At 40.6% G+C, this 16,730-nt stretch overlaps 1 protein-coding gene across 1 annotated transcript in view; it reads right to left on the reverse strand.

The window, feature by feature from the left end:
• The window catches only part of LOC131078085 (probable serine/threonine-protein phosphatase 2A regulatory subunit B'' subunit TON2), a 245,253-nt gene that overhangs the window by 157,535 nt on the left and 70,988 nt on the right, over positions 1-16,730 (reverse strand). The window lies entirely within an intron of this gene.

Here is a 16,730-nt window from a genome sequence, read left to right on the forward strand (position 1 = left end):
CTTGGAGGAACGAATGAAGAACCTACCTAAGATTCCCATTACAGAAATTGAAGGGATTGCGTCCAGATTCATTGAATATGCCAGAAAGGAACAAGGAAAAGGGAACAAAGTTCTACATGAAAAGTTGTTATGAAATGATGTGGCAAATTCGATCCCTATTAGAGGATGTTTCCTCGTTATTCGTGCCAATTTATATTGGCTATGTTATGATAATGCTTATCTAAATAGGGTTATTTTTGTAACAAACCCTAATTAGGGTTTAGGTGTCAAAATCTCAGTCCTTGATCTTCTTTAAATCTGGGCAATTCATTGTATTTTGAGAATGCTATATAAGCTCTCACTCATTTCATTTGTGGGGTTAACAAGGAGAATAATAAGAGCAAATAGGTGAAAGTTAGTATAAAAGAAGAGAGGAGTAGTAGTGCAAATTTGGTGAAGAGAGAAAGTTGAGCAATTGTTGTTATATTTTGCTATGAGATTAATAAAACATTGAAGTTATCGTGTTTTATTGCAATCTTTGTGGCTTCTCGCATGGTTGTTCATCTTCTTGAATCACTTTAATGAAGATAGTATTTAGATGTTAAAGTTAGATTGAATAATGAAATGTTGTGTATGAACTATTGTGAAGCTCACAGTCCAAACCACTAGCCTCTTACTGATTGTAATTGCGGCTTGTGTGGTCAACTGGAGATATTGAAATTGTTTAAAGTTCAATCATTACTTGAGTGTTGATATGCATCCTATTGATGGTATCTATAATCATGAATGATTTGAAAAATCTTTGAATTCCCTTAGAAGATCGCACCGATTCTAGTAGAGTTGTTGTTCTATGGCAATACTGAAATTGGTAGAGTTTCACTTAGATTGCCCTCCATTTAGTTATTCATAGGCCTAGTTTAGCATAGTCCTCCCTAATCCCTTATCTTTTGTCCTTTTTCTTGAAACATCGGTTTGTATTGGGAAAATCTTGTTCCTCATTGGTCAAGTAGTTGCAAGAACCAGCTTTCATAGAAAGTACATAAGGCCCCTTGATGAAACAGCAAACACAACAAACATTGGTGCTTATCCACACATAGAGAACCTACATACTAGAACCTTGGAGTTACCTCGATTGATCCTTAGGCGATATCTTCAGCATTCGAGGAAACTTTGTTCAAGAGAGAATAAGATGCCTATGGGTATTTTATTATGTGTTTGATCATGTATAAAAGACACATCAACAGGTAGTAGTAGGATTGACTCTAATAATTGCATTCAGTGTCATTTTTGCTGGAGTTGCTCCAAATGACCAACACAATGAAGATAAAACTGAAGAAGGGTATAGTTACATATATAAAGATAAGTCGTTTTGTCCATCATGCAGCCAGTGTTGGTAATGTTGAAGGATTGAAGAATGTCCTCTTACTTGATGTAGATAAAGATGGAGTAGACTCAAAAGGTTGGACAGCCATGCATTTTTCCTATGGATATCATGAGCTGAAATGTGCTGAGGTACTTCTTGAAGCTAATGCCAACACACTTTGTGACCATGTTAAAGATCCTCCAAATGCATGGCCAGGAAAGCTTGGACAGATTACCATGCCAAGATGAATGATGAATTGCATAAATTTTAAGAATCCTACCCTTTGAGAATTGCTAAGTTGCCAATTTGGGTACAAGTGTGGGTACAAGAACTAGAACCCAAAACAGCAGTATGGCAAAAAAAAAAATCCCTTGGGTATGGGTACAAGAATATCTATGTCTATATGTTCAAAATTATAAATTATAAGAACAATAGTACTCGTAAATCCATAATTGCCAATAAATAAAATATATAAATACCTCATAATATCATATTCTAATTTGCAAAAATGATAATACTCAAGTCTCAAAATGCCATCACACAATGAAAATTCAAATTACAATCGATATTTAATATTCATAATCTTGTTCATCAGAATTATCAAGGTCAAAATTTGGTTCAACTTCATTTGAACCACAATCAATAGGATTGCCACTCCCACTAGCTATGTCAAATGCAGAATCTGCCTCATCTATAGAGACCTCATCAAACTGTGCAATTGTGGCATCCAAATCAACACACTAAACGGTTAAATCCCAATTCTTTGTTACACCCTCATTATATTAGAGTTTCTTATGTAACAAGAGAGAAAGTTTGGAGTGTATGTAGACTAAATCATCTATTTTTTTGCACCCAAACAGTTGCGCTTGACTGAGTGGATGGAATATGTACTCCAATTCTGCTCAGCTGAAGAAGAACTTGCACCCTGCTGAGTTTGCATGCAACATTTATTATTTAATTTTATAATTCAAGAATCAAAACTTCAAAATTAAATTTTTAAAACATAAATTATAAAATTATAGTCTTATAAAATAAGAATATAATATATAGCATGATAGCATCGGATGAAAAATGAGAAAAATCAAAATCAAAAGATACGTACTTGGGAGAGAATTTTCATTGCAAGAGGCTGCAAGAAAATGGAGCCCTGACCATGTAGATACCACCACTCATCAGCACTTATCCTATATTTTTCTAGAAGACCGGAAACATCATGATTTTTTGAAGCTATGAATTGGCCAAACTTGATCTAGACAATATCATGGATTTCTCCATTTGTATATATCTTTCTAAATGCAGCCTTATAGCCAGCATCAAATTCTCGAACTCTATATGGTGCCACCCTCCTGAAAAATGAAAGTACCTCTTTGCTACAACACTCTAGCGGCAAAATAAATGCTAAGAGATGTAAGGGGGTGGTCATCGTGTTCCAACAATCAACAATAATCTTTTGCACAATTTTGAAAAATGTTTCAGTTGGATCATGTTCCTCATGGAGTCCATGCCATCATAAATTTCACCCAAACATGGGCGATCAATATCAATATACCTAATCATGCTCATGATGGGCTCAATGAAATGCAAAACATTTTCCACAAGAGCCCACCACTCAAAGTCTAGGAACAATGCTTTTACTTTTTAGGCTTTTTCTATGCTTGACTACCTCCATACACTCCACAAGCAGTTAATGATTATAGAACTCAATGCCTCTCGCATCTTCACAAATCATCTTGATATCATTGTGTGAGATACAAATCATGTTGCGGCAACCTAAGATGAGACGATTGTCACAAGACGATCATTTGCTTTGTCAAAGCCCACTGCCCAAACCCCACCGCAGCCCAGCTGTGAGTATCCCCATCATCCAAGCCTCACTGGATGCAGAAAATGCCAAACACAAAATGCCTAACATTGAGACCTCATTCTTGTCATTTTGCCCTCTTCCTGTCGTTATGCTATGCCCCATCACAAAGAGCATGGAATCCTCTCACTCTTGCTCTAACCCTACAAAAGTTGAAACCTTGTTCCTGAAAGCATAGGGATGTTGATATCTAATAAATTCTGTCATTGAATCTGCAAAAGTGAGTACTAATAATTGTATATGTATTACTATTTAATAAAAATGTATAAATTATTAATATATAATATTTGATAAATAATATTCTTATTTTATATAAATATTTTAGTATAATTAAAATTCAATATATAGTATATTTATTTAAAAAACTAATAATAACTAACAAGATGTATTAATATACTATATAAACATTAAACATAAATAATAAATTATAATTTATAACATATTTCAATAATTAACATGAAGAGTCAACTTTAATATTAGCAAGGATTTAAAGTAAAGGTTTAGAAATGACATTAAACTTTGCAAAAGCATGATAAGTATTTGATCATAAATTATAATATGTAGAAGAAAAAGAATCTAGTCCTCACTCTCAAATGTGTCCTGCACTAATAGGGCTATGGGGATCCAATAAATGCTTGATAGTCAATCAATATGGTGCTTCATGAGAAATCTCTATTCCATTTTTGCCTAATCCCCATTTTCCTTCATGCATACAGCCATGGAATCTTTATTTCCCAACTATTTAAAAGTAGCACTTTAATAAATAGATATATGGTTTTTGTAGGATTTAAAAATTCATTCTTTCCCAATTTCAAGGATTTTTTAAAAATTTAAGCCCTCAAAAAGTATTATAAGTAGCCAAATGTGAAATACAAAACTTGTTACTTAAGTCATAATGATCAGATTGTAATGATTGACACTTTTGGTCTCTATACTAAAATTTCTCAATGTATCATTCAAAAATATTCTAGGTGGGACCATTACATTTCAACTTTGATAAAATGGAAAATGTAAATTTAGATATTCATGAGGATGTTCTCTATGCTTGTTTACATTGCTTTGATAGTAACCCAGACACACAACATTTACATTCCCACCAATGAATCCTACAAGCCACTTCCAAAGCATTCTAACTTGCTTTAACGACAAGGAAATGTCAAAATGAATGCTTCAGCCTAGCATTTTGTGAATTTTTTAAATCTTCAATCCCAATCCTAGACTAAAGATTCAAAATCCAACCTTGTTTGCCCTCTCGGGTGAATAACTTAAAGCACACAGATAAAACACGTAATGCAGAATAATAATGCCATAGATATCAGATGCAATATAAGAGATGTTATTCCATTCCCAATTGTTTTCCCCTCACAAGTTACATTCAGAAGTATATAAAGATACCGAGGGGGTGCGAGCGCCAACCGTCGCACCACAACTGCCACCCCTCGATTGCCAACTAACCAACACAATTACAACTTAATTAACTAGTTTTATTTCCATGTACAATATTGCTGCCAACATCATCCCCCCCAAAAGAAAAGAAGTCGTCTCCGGACGACTTAACACAAAATAGAGATGACATTAAACAGAACTATTGACGCCAGTCGAGCGAACTACTGACGCCAGTCGAGCCCGAAACATATACACTTGCTGTGTCCTCACCTGAAAACCCTTTTCTGCTACCATCCGATGCTCAAGTGCGGATTTCACCATTATTGCTTCTTTTGACATCAAAGTCCTCCTCTGCCTAAACCAAACTTGTCTGCAAAACACGCGTTTCAGTCTTAGCCTCCACCAACTGCTACTCAAATGATATTGTCTCCCTAGCCAATTTGTCCTCGATAGCCACCCGCGCTGCCCTCTCGGCATCCAACTCCTGGGTACGCTGAGCTACGTCTCACGCTAGTACTGCCTCCAACTTGGTGGTCAACTCCTCCCGAGCCCTCTCATCATCCACCAAGGCAACCTCACGTCCAGCCGAGACATACTCCAAGTTCCTCAAAGCGTACCATTCCTGCCTGGAGGTGGCCACAACCCACTGGCACAAAGGCTCGGAGACACCTCAAATCCTCCATCACACTCCCCAAAGGCTAATAACTGAACTGAATAACTCCTCGATGTCATACAACTGCGAGGACCTGCAATGCCTTCCCTCAAACTCTGTTTGTTCCCAACCTCCAAATCCGTCTCCCTCTACGGCTTATGGCTTCCCCACCAATGCTTAGCTACAGCCTTCTTTCTCACAGTACGGACAACCCAACACTTACCGTGCCTTCTCTGATGCCCTTCGCCCAACTCCAACAAGTGTACTGTAGCTCAAAAATAAACTGGGGTCTGGGGGCAATGCCCCCAGCGGGGTCGAGGGGCAGCACCAATTTACAACCCTCAGAACCATACAAAAGTCCATGGCGCACATCATTTATGTGATATTTTAAGATGCAAAAACCCTTCTTCTCCATTCTAATATTTTCCGCGTCCTGGCTCTAGATGTCATCAAATGATTTTTCAATCTGGTCGTCATCGTCGTCATCGTTTTTTTTTTTTTTCTAATTTTTTTCCTCTGTAATGTCCCCGATGGCACCCCAGCCATACAACCTCCTCGTACGGTCAACAACATCACTGATACCTCCAATCGTACGGCCACCTTCTCGTGCAGTCAACACCCCTCCATCATAGGGCTGCGTTTGTTTGTGCGGTGCTGCGATTATGGCTGCGTTGCTGTGCACGTCTCTCCTTTTTTTTCTTCATCTGTTTTTTGTTTGGCGTGGGCTGCGTGTCTTTCTTTGTGCGGGGTTTTTATTTCTTCCTTTTAGTTTGCGCGGCTTTAACCCGCGACGGTGGTGTCCATCGCATGGTGGTGCCCACCGTTGATGTTGCCACCGCACGGTGGTGCCCACCGCCCGGTGGTGCCCACCGCCCGGTGGTCCACCGTCGGTGTTTGTTGTGACGTATTCACACATCGCCCCATTGCAAATGGGGACCCCTGCTTTTTTTTTGCTTTCTGGGGTTTGCTTTCTAGGTGTTTAGGGTTTGTCTGTTAGCCTTTGCATTTTGAGTGTCGCCAGGGGATCAATAGGATGGTAGGCTTTGCTTGAGCCAGGGGAGTCAGCAGGTGCTCCAGGTTAGGATTTCTTTGAGAGTCTTCCTTAGGGCCTGGTTTTGCTCTTGTTGCTAATTGTGTCTTGCTTTGTGAGTGGGTATCATTCTTGAAGGTCCGAGCTAGGTCAAGTTGGTCAGTGATGAAGTCTGGAATGTCATCCTGATCTTCAAATGCCCTGAAATTTGGCTAAGTCTGGAATGCCCTGATCCTGAAATTTGGTTAAGTCTGGAATGTCCTGATCCTGAAATTTGACCAAGTCTGGAAAACTGAAGAATCCTCCAAAAACTAGATTTTGCAATATAATTCCTGGAGGTCCGAAACCACACTCAAACATCCTAGAAGTATATATGGAATATAACTTAAATCTTTCTTCTTTCTTATACTTAAATGTTATATTCCATAAAATGATCCTGACGGAGAGTCCAAAATGTCAAATTTCGCTCCTAACCCTTCCAAAGGGTCCAAAGCGAATTTCGCTCCTGACCCTTCCAAAGGGTCCAAAGCGAAATTCTCCATAAGACATTCTACTTTAACCAAAACCTAGAACTAACGCATTCCCAGGCTCGAATGAAGGTAAAAATGCTTGTTTGAATGAAGAAATGTGAAAATGAAGTCAAGATCTTGGCCAAGATTAGGAATTTCGCTCCTGACCCTTCCAAAGGGTCCAGAGCGGAAATCTTTATAACTCTTGTTTTCCTCCTTATTTTGGCTAGGCGTTGGCTTGATGGGAGATGAATGGGTATGTTTTTGCTTTGAGAGGGAGTTTGATTGATTTTGAAGAACAAGATTTTGGCCTAAAGGAGAATTTCGCTCCTGACCCTTCCAAAGGGTCCAGAGCGAAATTCATCATAAACTTCATTTGCTACCTTGTTTGACCTTGTAACCTTCTTCCTCAAGTGGAAAATGATCTAAGTTTGCTTCTTGAAGTGGTTCGAAGTTTAAAAAGTGAGTAATCTAGCCTAGAATGAGATTTTCGCCCCTGACCCTTCCAAAGGGTCCAGAGCGAAAATCTTCTTAAAGCTCATTTCCTCCTAAGTTTGACTAATTTTTTATTTGCAGGGTATCTTGGAAGGAAAGATGGACATTCTTGTTGCCTTTGAAGTGTTTGAAAGCGTTGAGAAATGAAGGATTTTGGACCAAAAGGGAAATTTCGCTCCTGACCCTTCCAAAGGGTCCAGAGCAAAATTCCTAAAAGCTCTTATTTTTGCAATGAAGAAGATCAAGTTTTGATTTGTTATGACGTGGATGGAAGAGAAATAACTTGTCTTTGCCTCTTGAGGTTGTTTTGAAAGGGAGAAATGAAGAATCTAGCCCAAGTTAAGATTTTCGCTCCTGACCCTTCCAAAGGGTCCAGAGCGAAAATCTCTCTAAAAGGCATTTCTTTCCTTGTTTAGCCAAATCTTGATGACCAAGACATGATGAGAAGAAGAATGAGCATGATTTAGCCTTTGAGAATATTTGGAAGTTATGAAAATGAAGGATTCTAGCCAGGAAAGTGAATTTCGCTCCTGACCCTTCCAAAGGGTCCAGAGCGAAATTCCTTATTAGCCTAACTTTTTTACCTTTCTTAGACATGAAACCTTGTTCCTAGGGCAATGAAAGATGAAATCCTACCTTGCAAAGAAGTTTCAAGTTGAAAAAATAATGATTTTTGGTCAAGAATGAAAATTTCGCTCCTGACCCTTCCAAAGGGTCCAGAGCGAATTTTCTCAAAACCTCTTTTTGCTATCAAGTTTTGCTAGATCAAGTGTGGGATAAGGTAAAATCAAGAGGAAGTTCCCCCTAAGAGTGACTTTAAGTTGCTAGAGACCATGAAAGATGAAGGAATTGAGCCTAGAAGTGATTTTCGCTCCTGACCCTTCCAAAGGGTCCAGAGCGAAAATCCTTAAAATCATATTTTCTTCTAAATTTTGAACAAAGCCAAGATTGGAAGAGCATGAGAGAGGTCATTTGGATTGCTTTGGAGCGGATTTTGGTCACCAAGAATGCAAATTTTGAAGCCAAATGAGATTTTCGCTCTTGACCCTTCCAAAGGGTCCAAAGCGAAAATCCTAAAATCTACCTATTCCTTTCAAATTTATGCTAAGCTATGCCTAGACCAAGGTGAAAGATGCCCTTAAGATTGCCCTTGAGTTGATTGTTGTCTTCAGGAATGATTTTAGGCCAGAGGAGGAAATTCGCTTCTGACCCTTCCAAAGGGTCCAAGGTGAAAATCCTTCAATCACCTATTTTGCCTTGCAAAATCAAGTTAAACTTGGGTTGCATGTGAGAGGAGAAGTGTTTTCTAGCCTTTTGAGGTGAATGCAACTTGAAATGATGGAGGAATAAGCCTAAATTAAGAAATTCGCTCCTGACCCTTCCAAAGGGTCCAGAGCGAATTTTCTCTAAATCACCTTTTTTCCCAATTTTGTGCCAAGCCAAGTGCTGACTAGGGCGAGTTTTGATGGAGAGGTCCTCAGGAATGACTTTGACTTAGCAATGATTATCAAACTTGAAGGAATTGAGCCAAAAAGTGATTTTCGCTCCTGACCCTTCCAAAGGGTCCATAGCGAAAATCTTAAAACCACCTATTTTCGTTGCAAGTCAAGTCAAACGTTAGGTTTTCATGGCTTGGATGGGTGCGAGGAGACATGTTCTTGCCTTTTGAAGTTAGTTGGTGTTGAAAATGATGGAAATTAGCCCAAACCAAGGATTTCGCTTCTGACCCTTCCAAAGGGTCCAGAGCGAAAATCCTAGGATCACCTACTTTCTTTGCAAGACAAGTTAAAATTTTGATTTTTATGCCCTAGATAGGAGTGAGGCAATGTGTCCTTAGTCTTGGAGGAGAATTGAAGTTGAAAGGATGGAGGAACATGCTCAAAACTTGAAAATAGCTCCTGACCCTTCCAAAGAGTCCAGAGCGAAATTCCCAGTATCACCTAAATTGCTCACAATGACAATCAAGAAATGGATTCCCAAGCCTTGGTGGCGAAAATCTATTTGGATAATATCTTTTTGTTGATGATTTAAGTTGAAAATGCTATGTTGAAATGAAATTATCCTGTGTCCTTAATCATCTTTTGGTTTGTTTTGGCAGATGAAAGAAGACCAGGGCAAAACAAGGACGACCTTCTCCAGCCCAGCATCAACAAGGACGACCTTCTGCAGCCTAGCATCAACAAGGACGACCTCTTCCAGTCCAACATTGTGGCATCCCAGTCATCACTCCTCTAGTTGGGTTGGTCCACTTCAGCATGTCCGGACTCAATGTACGTGACTCATCAAAGATGGCACTAACTTCGATGTAGCTACCCCGACTATCCATTGGTCGAATATTCCAGAAAAAACATGTGTCCAAATAATGCAATTATTTCATTGGTCAGAATTAAGTTTGTTGTAGCTAACCCTAATTAGGGTTTTCATTGTAAAATCTCGGCCATTGATCTCAAATTGATCTGAGCCATTGAATTGTATTGAGGGCGCTATATAAGCCCTGGCTCCTCATTTGTAAAGGCTAATAGTTAGTCAATGGTTAGCTAATACAGAATAGTTAGTCAATAGTTAGAAATAGTGAATAGTCAGTTGATAGAATAGCAATTAAAGTAGAATAGCAAGAGAAGGCAAAGATTGTTGCCAAGATGTTGTTGTAAAAGACTTGTAAAACTTCATTGAAGAAATGGTGAAATCTACGGGTCGATTCAACAATTTGCATGGTCTTTATACTTCTCAGATTTGATTTCATGTTATTAGATGAGTGGAAGAAATGTGTTTGATTGATGGTGAAATTTGTATATCCATACTACTAGCAGTTTGTTGATTGCAGACTTGCCTTGTGTAGTCAACTGGAATCATTCAGCTTAAGCTTAACTTCAATTGTCACTTCTTCACTGATATGCATCAACCTGATGGTGTCTATGCTTATAGCGATGATCTGAACATCATAAAGCTTTCCTCCGAAGATCGCACTAACCTTGTGTAGATGGTCCTGGGATGTCAAAACAAGACTTAGTTAGAATTTCACCAAAGGTTATTCATTGTTCCTACATTCTTAGTGTCAGAATTAGATCCTTCCCTCGCCCTCATCCTTTTTTCCCTTTTTTCAAAAAATCTAGGCTAGTGAAATCCTGTGATTCCAGCAAATCAAATGTTTAGGTCGTCAAGTGTAAGTCCCCTTGTGATTCCAATAAAATCGCATCATCCCACGGAGAGCTTATCCACGAGTAGAGAACCTACATAACAGAACCTTGAAGTTTCTCCGATTGATCCTTTTCGCGATATCTTCCGCATTCGGAAACTTTATTCAAGAGAGGATAAGATACCTCTGGGTATTTTATTCTGTGTTTGGTCGTGTACAAAATACACATCAACAATGTTGCCACAGTACGTACGTGCCCGCCGCCGGTGGTCTACCGTCGGTGTTGCCACCATATGGTGTTCTGCCGTGACTTTTTTTTTTTCAGACCGTACGGTCCACTGTACGACCATACGTTTTTGTTTTTTTTTGTTCCAATTTCCTAATTTAGTTGTCTAGAGAGTCGTCAGCTCGGGTCCCCTGCCTCTGGGATCGCCCTTCATCCTTCTCTGTTTTCCTCGCCCAAGAGTCTCTCGTGTTGGTCCCGTGCCTCTCAAGTCGCCTACCCGGCCTATCGGGTCCCATGCGCGCTTCGCGTGGTAGGGTTTCAATTTGGATCCGTTGGTGCCAAGTCTATTTTCAATGGCCATCTGAAGACCTGGAACCACAAATTCTACAGGGACCACGGTCTCCTTCCCGTACATAAAAAGAAGAATAATAAAGATTTTGAAAGCTACAGCCTTCCACACAGGGTTCCAATCATTGCCGACACAATTGATCTTCGGATTATCTACGTCACCGAGGTTTGGAGCGTCTCCCTTCCAATATTCTATGTATTCTGGCAGGTACACCTCCTCTGTTACTTGCTCTGGTTCCTCTACTTCGAACCTGTAGCTCTGGAACATTTCATAATCCTCCATCTGCCAATGGAAGAGCCCGTTCAATGACCCTATCTCATCCCCGGAGCACTCTCCTAGTTTGAGAATCCCTTCGTCATTGGGCTCCCTGCAGCCTCGTCCTTCATTCCTCAAGTTGCCTTCTCCTTCACCCTCTGATTCCAAAGATGATGCCAGCTCCTCACTAACTAACTGTGTCCCGAGGTCTATGATAAACTTCCTTCCTCCATTCTCCGTAGACAGAGTGTTCTTCTTCCAGTTGTGGGTAGCCTTGGCTGCCACCAACCACCCTCTCCCTAAGATCGCATCATACCCTTTTTTCTTTAGTGGGATTACCACGAAGTCCAGTATGAAGGGTTGCGTCCCGATGGTAACTTGTTGGCCCATCAGTGTCCCGATGGGTTTGATTCCATGTTGATCTGCTCCGAGCAGACTGAATGTAGATGGCCACAGCGTCGGCTTCCCTAGCTTCCGCCAGGTTTCTTCTGGAAGAACATTCACTCCTAATCCACCATCGACGATGGTATCGGTTAGAATGGTGCCAAGGATACCCATCTCCACAATGGTCGGGTTCCTTCCAATGTTAACTACCAGCAGCATGGGGTCTATTGCAGACCCCCCAAGAACATTTGTGCGGTGGTTGGTATTGGTGCGTGGTTGGGAGAGATTATTTAGCAACGCCTTTCGTAATTGAGGCATCGTCTGGAGGAGGTCGTGTACCTTCACAGGCACCTCCAGTTTTAATTTTAAAATTTGATTTAGTATAGCATCCTCCGCCTCCAGTCAGTTGGAAGTACTCGTCGTACCCTTTGCCTTCGCCCTTTCTCGTATCTCTTTCTCAATTTCTTCCCGTGCTTCCCGTGCCCGTCGCTTCTCCATCTCCAAGTCTGGGCACATTGCGTCTCTGGCTTGGGCACGGGTTACGGCCAGCACTTCCTCTTCTTTGGTTTCCTCGACATTGAGCAAGTTGACGCCGGACTTCGAGCAGGTGGCGTCTTCGTGGTCTCCCGGCCCGCACCATTTGCACAAATATTGTGTGGCCTCTCCCTTCGAGCAGTCCCGGGCGAAGTGCCCCCACTGGCTGCACGCTCTGCATTGTACCATCGGTCGACCTTTGGAGTCATATTGGATCCGACTCCTTGTGTTGTTATTGTTGTTATTGTTGTTTCGTCCTCCCCACCGGTTATCTCGGTAGCCTCCCAAGGTTGCATTGTTGTTCGCTTGTTGGCCCGTACCCGTTGGTGCGGACGTTGTGGCCTGCTCCGTGAACAGCACCTGGTTCATTTGCATATTCCGGGTTTTCATGTTGTATGGGCACTCCTTGGTGGAGTGTCCCATCACTTGGCAAATCTCGTAGAATGCTTTCTTCGAGCAAGCACCCTTTCTATGCCCCTCTTTGCACTCAATGCACCATATGTCCCCTTCAGTCAGACCAGTGCTTCTCATTGTTTTGAACTCCCTCCTCATTCGCTCCATGTCTTTCTGGAGCGCTTGCACCCGTTTGCCAGTCTTGTCGTCGTTGTTGCTTTCCTGTGAAGAGTCCTCAGAGGAGGAGGAGCTATCCTTCTTTTTTTTCATCGATGTCTTGGTCTCACTTTCGAGATCCATCGCTCTATTGTATGCGTCTTCGTACAATGTAGGTGGAACGATTTTCATCTTCTTTTGGAGGGAGTGTTTCAGTCCCTCCACGAACCATCGCTTTTTCAACCCATCTGTCGGTTGACTCTCCATTTTTCCCAATAGTTCCTTCAGCCGCCGACTATAGGCTCGGACAATCTCGTTCGTGTTCTGCTTCGTTCCATAGATCACTATTTCGTTGTCATCTCTCAGGAGGCGGAACTCTATCCCAAACTCCTTCGGGTCGAGCCATGTGCCAACTTTGGCCTGATCCATGTCTGAGTACCAGTCTATGGCCACTCCCCTTAAAGTTGTTGGGAACTGTGTTACCCATTCGTCTTGGTTGGTAACACCATTCGCTGACCATATGGTTTCGCACATTCGACAATGGCAGACGGGATCTTCCTTACCGTCGCCATTGAACTTCGGCAGTTTCTGTTTACTCCCCATCGATGGGGGTCGTCTTCCTGGAGGTGGCTGTGGCTGTGTCTGTGCCCCTGCGCCACTCCCTCCGGTCCCTCCGGTGCCGGTGGTGTGTCCTGCATGGGTGACTAGAGGTACGGTGTTTTGCGTGCCGAGTGTGGCATCTACCGTATGGTTATCCTCCCCTTCGTTGTCACCTGCGCCCACTCCTGGCTCCTTTTGGTGATCCTCACTTTGTGGTGTAAGGGATAAGTTTTTGAACTAATCCTAGGTCTCTTCGACTAGATCTCTCCTTAACCTTGTTTCCTCCAAAAACTCTTCGTGGCTCCGCACCTACGATGTTCTGGCGACGCGTAGAAATTTCCGTCGGCTTCTGCACCCTCTGTGGCACCTCCTTGGTTCCCCTCGGGCCACCCTTCGGCAAGTTGCCTCAGCCTCCGTCTACGTTCTACTTGCTGCTCCAAAATCAAGGCCCTCTGCGCGGCCTCCCACTCATCCGTTTCTGCTTTTTTATTTCTATCTTTATTTAATACATTGGGCATAAATCACTTTTGTACACAGCAAGCACACGCCATGTACACAAAAAAAAAAAACTTTTATTATTTTTCCTTTCGGCCACAATTTATCTCAACATTGTGTCGGGATTATTACAGGGTTCAATTTCCCCTTCGCCTCTTGCCATCACGCTCTGCATCCCACGACGATTGTTCTGTTTGCGCGTCGTCGGCCTCTGGGTTAATCTCACCGACGGGTAGGCCCATCGTGTCCGTGCGCCATCCGCGTTTTTCGTTCCCGAGTACGTCTAGGCAACGGCGCCAAATGTTTGTCCTCTCGGGTGAATAACTTAAAGCACACAGATAAAACATGTAATGCAGAATAATAATGCCATAGATATCAGATGTAATATACGAGATGTTATTCCATTCCCAATTGTTTTCCCCTCACAAGTTACATTCAGAAGTATATAAAGATACCGAGGAGGTGCGAGCGCCAACCGTCGCACCGCAACTGCCATGTAATGTCCCTACTAGTTAGAGATCATTAACCTACAAAATAGATTGTTAGAATACAACAAACATATATATATAGAAGTAAACTAAATTGCAATCTAACTTTAAAATACTTACTTAACATAATCACAACTTTTATCTAATAAAAAGGATACGATTGCCATACGAAAGTATGTCCTTAGGCAGCCATGAAGCTCACCTTCTTGGAACCCATCTTGGTTCCAAGCCCTCCAGGAAGTCGAAGGTGAATTTGACTCCTATCTTGAATGTAATTTTTTACATCCAAGCCCTCTAGGAAATCAAAGGTTAATTCAACTCCTATCTTGAATGTAATTTCTTACATCCAAACCCTCCAGGAAATCGAAGGTTAATTCAACTCCTGTCTTGAATGTAATTTCTTACATCCAAGCCCTCCAGGAAATTGAAGGTTAATTTGATTCCTGTCTTGGGTGTAACCTCTTACACCCAAGCCATCCAAGGAAGACCCTATGTCAATTCTTTGCCTTGGATGATGCATCCCATCATCCAAGTCCTCAGAGGGGACAGGCCAGATCCGTCTCTTCTTGGATGAACTTAGTCAACCAAGCCATATATATGCATATAGATATTCAGTATATACTGCCCTCCAGGGATTATCATAATCCCTCCATTAGGCTAAGGGAACTTCTTCCCTATAACTTTCATCATATAATCACATTAATATTACATTTTATAATTCATTACTGTTTTCCATTCCATAATTTATGTCTTCATTTACATATTCTTTAATCTTTCTAATGATCCTAAATATACATACATATTCTACATAGATTCCTATCTTTATTGCTACATTCATATAAGTAATCATTAGAGATATATGTATTCATAAAAATGCATATGTGTGTGTGTGGCACACATGTCCACACACATATATACCTTAAGACTTCTTAACCCCTCTTACTTGTACGTAGATTGTAGCCTGCGGTTGGAGTTCGCACTGTAGATGTCGCCTGCAAATTGCGAGGCATACCATAAAGAACACAAATGTTACTTCCTGTAACTTGATAACAATTCTGATCTGATCTTATCAATGGTGATGTCACTAGATGCTTTTGATTCCTTGCCTTTATATCTCTCAATTTGAGGGAGAGGTCACACCTCTTCATCATGTATGCCCTTTGGCAAGAGACATACCCTTTCACCATTAGCACCCTTTGAAAGAGTGTAACTCTTCATCATTTCTACCATTTGAAAGGGACACAACCTTTCATAATCAGATCTGCACTTATTATTTAAATCAAATCTGCACTTCTCATCACCAAATTATCCCCCCCCCTCAAATGAGGTTTTCTTCTCCCTTTTATATATCATTGTTGAGGGAGTCGCAACTTTTCCTTTCATGTCTTTTGACTTTTCATTAACTTAATTAATTTTTTATTAATCATATTTAATTATATCATTTTATATTTTAATTTTATTATTATCATTTATTATTAAATTCTATTTCAAAGTGGGGATATTATTATCATTTATTATTAAATTCTATTTCAAAGTGGGGATATTACATGCCACCCCTCGGTTGCCAACTAACCAACACAATTACAACTTAATTAACTAGTTTTATTTCCGTGTACAATATTGCCGCCAACACACCTCTCCATTTTGATTACTTACGCAGTTCACTTAAATGACCAGTGCCTTGGACATAAAATTATGGAACTCAATTTCTTGGAGAATTCATAAGCTCTCCATTAACACTTGTCACTAGAAAATGTGCCTTACTCGCAAAGCAACCAAGCATTAATCAATGCATTGCGCAATTGCATATTGGGAGATCATTCCCAGGATAAAAGAAATGCTTATAACTTAAATACACATTGAAAATACAGATGACCATGATATGTAGCATTTTATTAATGGATGTGGGCTTTTAGATTTGGATCAACAACTTTACGACTTTACAAAAGAATCAGCCATATTAATTCTTATTCTACATGCTTTGTACATGCATAAACTACTGTCATTCTAAACTTGGCTAAGCTTCTAAGCAGATTTCATTTCAACATTCAAATATGATAAAGCCGTATGAAAATAGCAAAGATAGGATAATCGTTCAGCAGTTTTTGCCACTTCCAAAAAGATGTGTAGAAGCAAAACAGGTGAAAGACTATTTAGATGCTGACGAGTAATCATGTCTTCCTAAACGTAGGTAGTTAAAAAAGGTCAGGAAGTAAACTGTATATGCTAAACTTCAATGAAAGAATAATAAACAAGGACCTTCCACTGGAAGTAAACAAGGACTGAATATGTTACAAGAGCTTAAAAGACATTGCCTTGATGCTTTCTAATATCTATAAGGCTTAGATAAGTATTACAGATCAACTCTAACAAAATCTATACCAATGGCATTCTAAAATCTCAGCTTTTGCAATACAAAGAGTAGACTATATAAAAGTA

This window comes from Cryptomeria japonica, chromosome 9 (genome assembly GCF_030272615.1).
Source record: "Cryptomeria japonica chromosome 9, Sugi_1.0, whole genome shotgun sequence".
NCBI classification, from domain to species: Eukaryota; Viridiplantae; Streptophyta; class Pinopsida; order Cupressales; family Cupressaceae; genus Cryptomeria; species Cryptomeria japonica.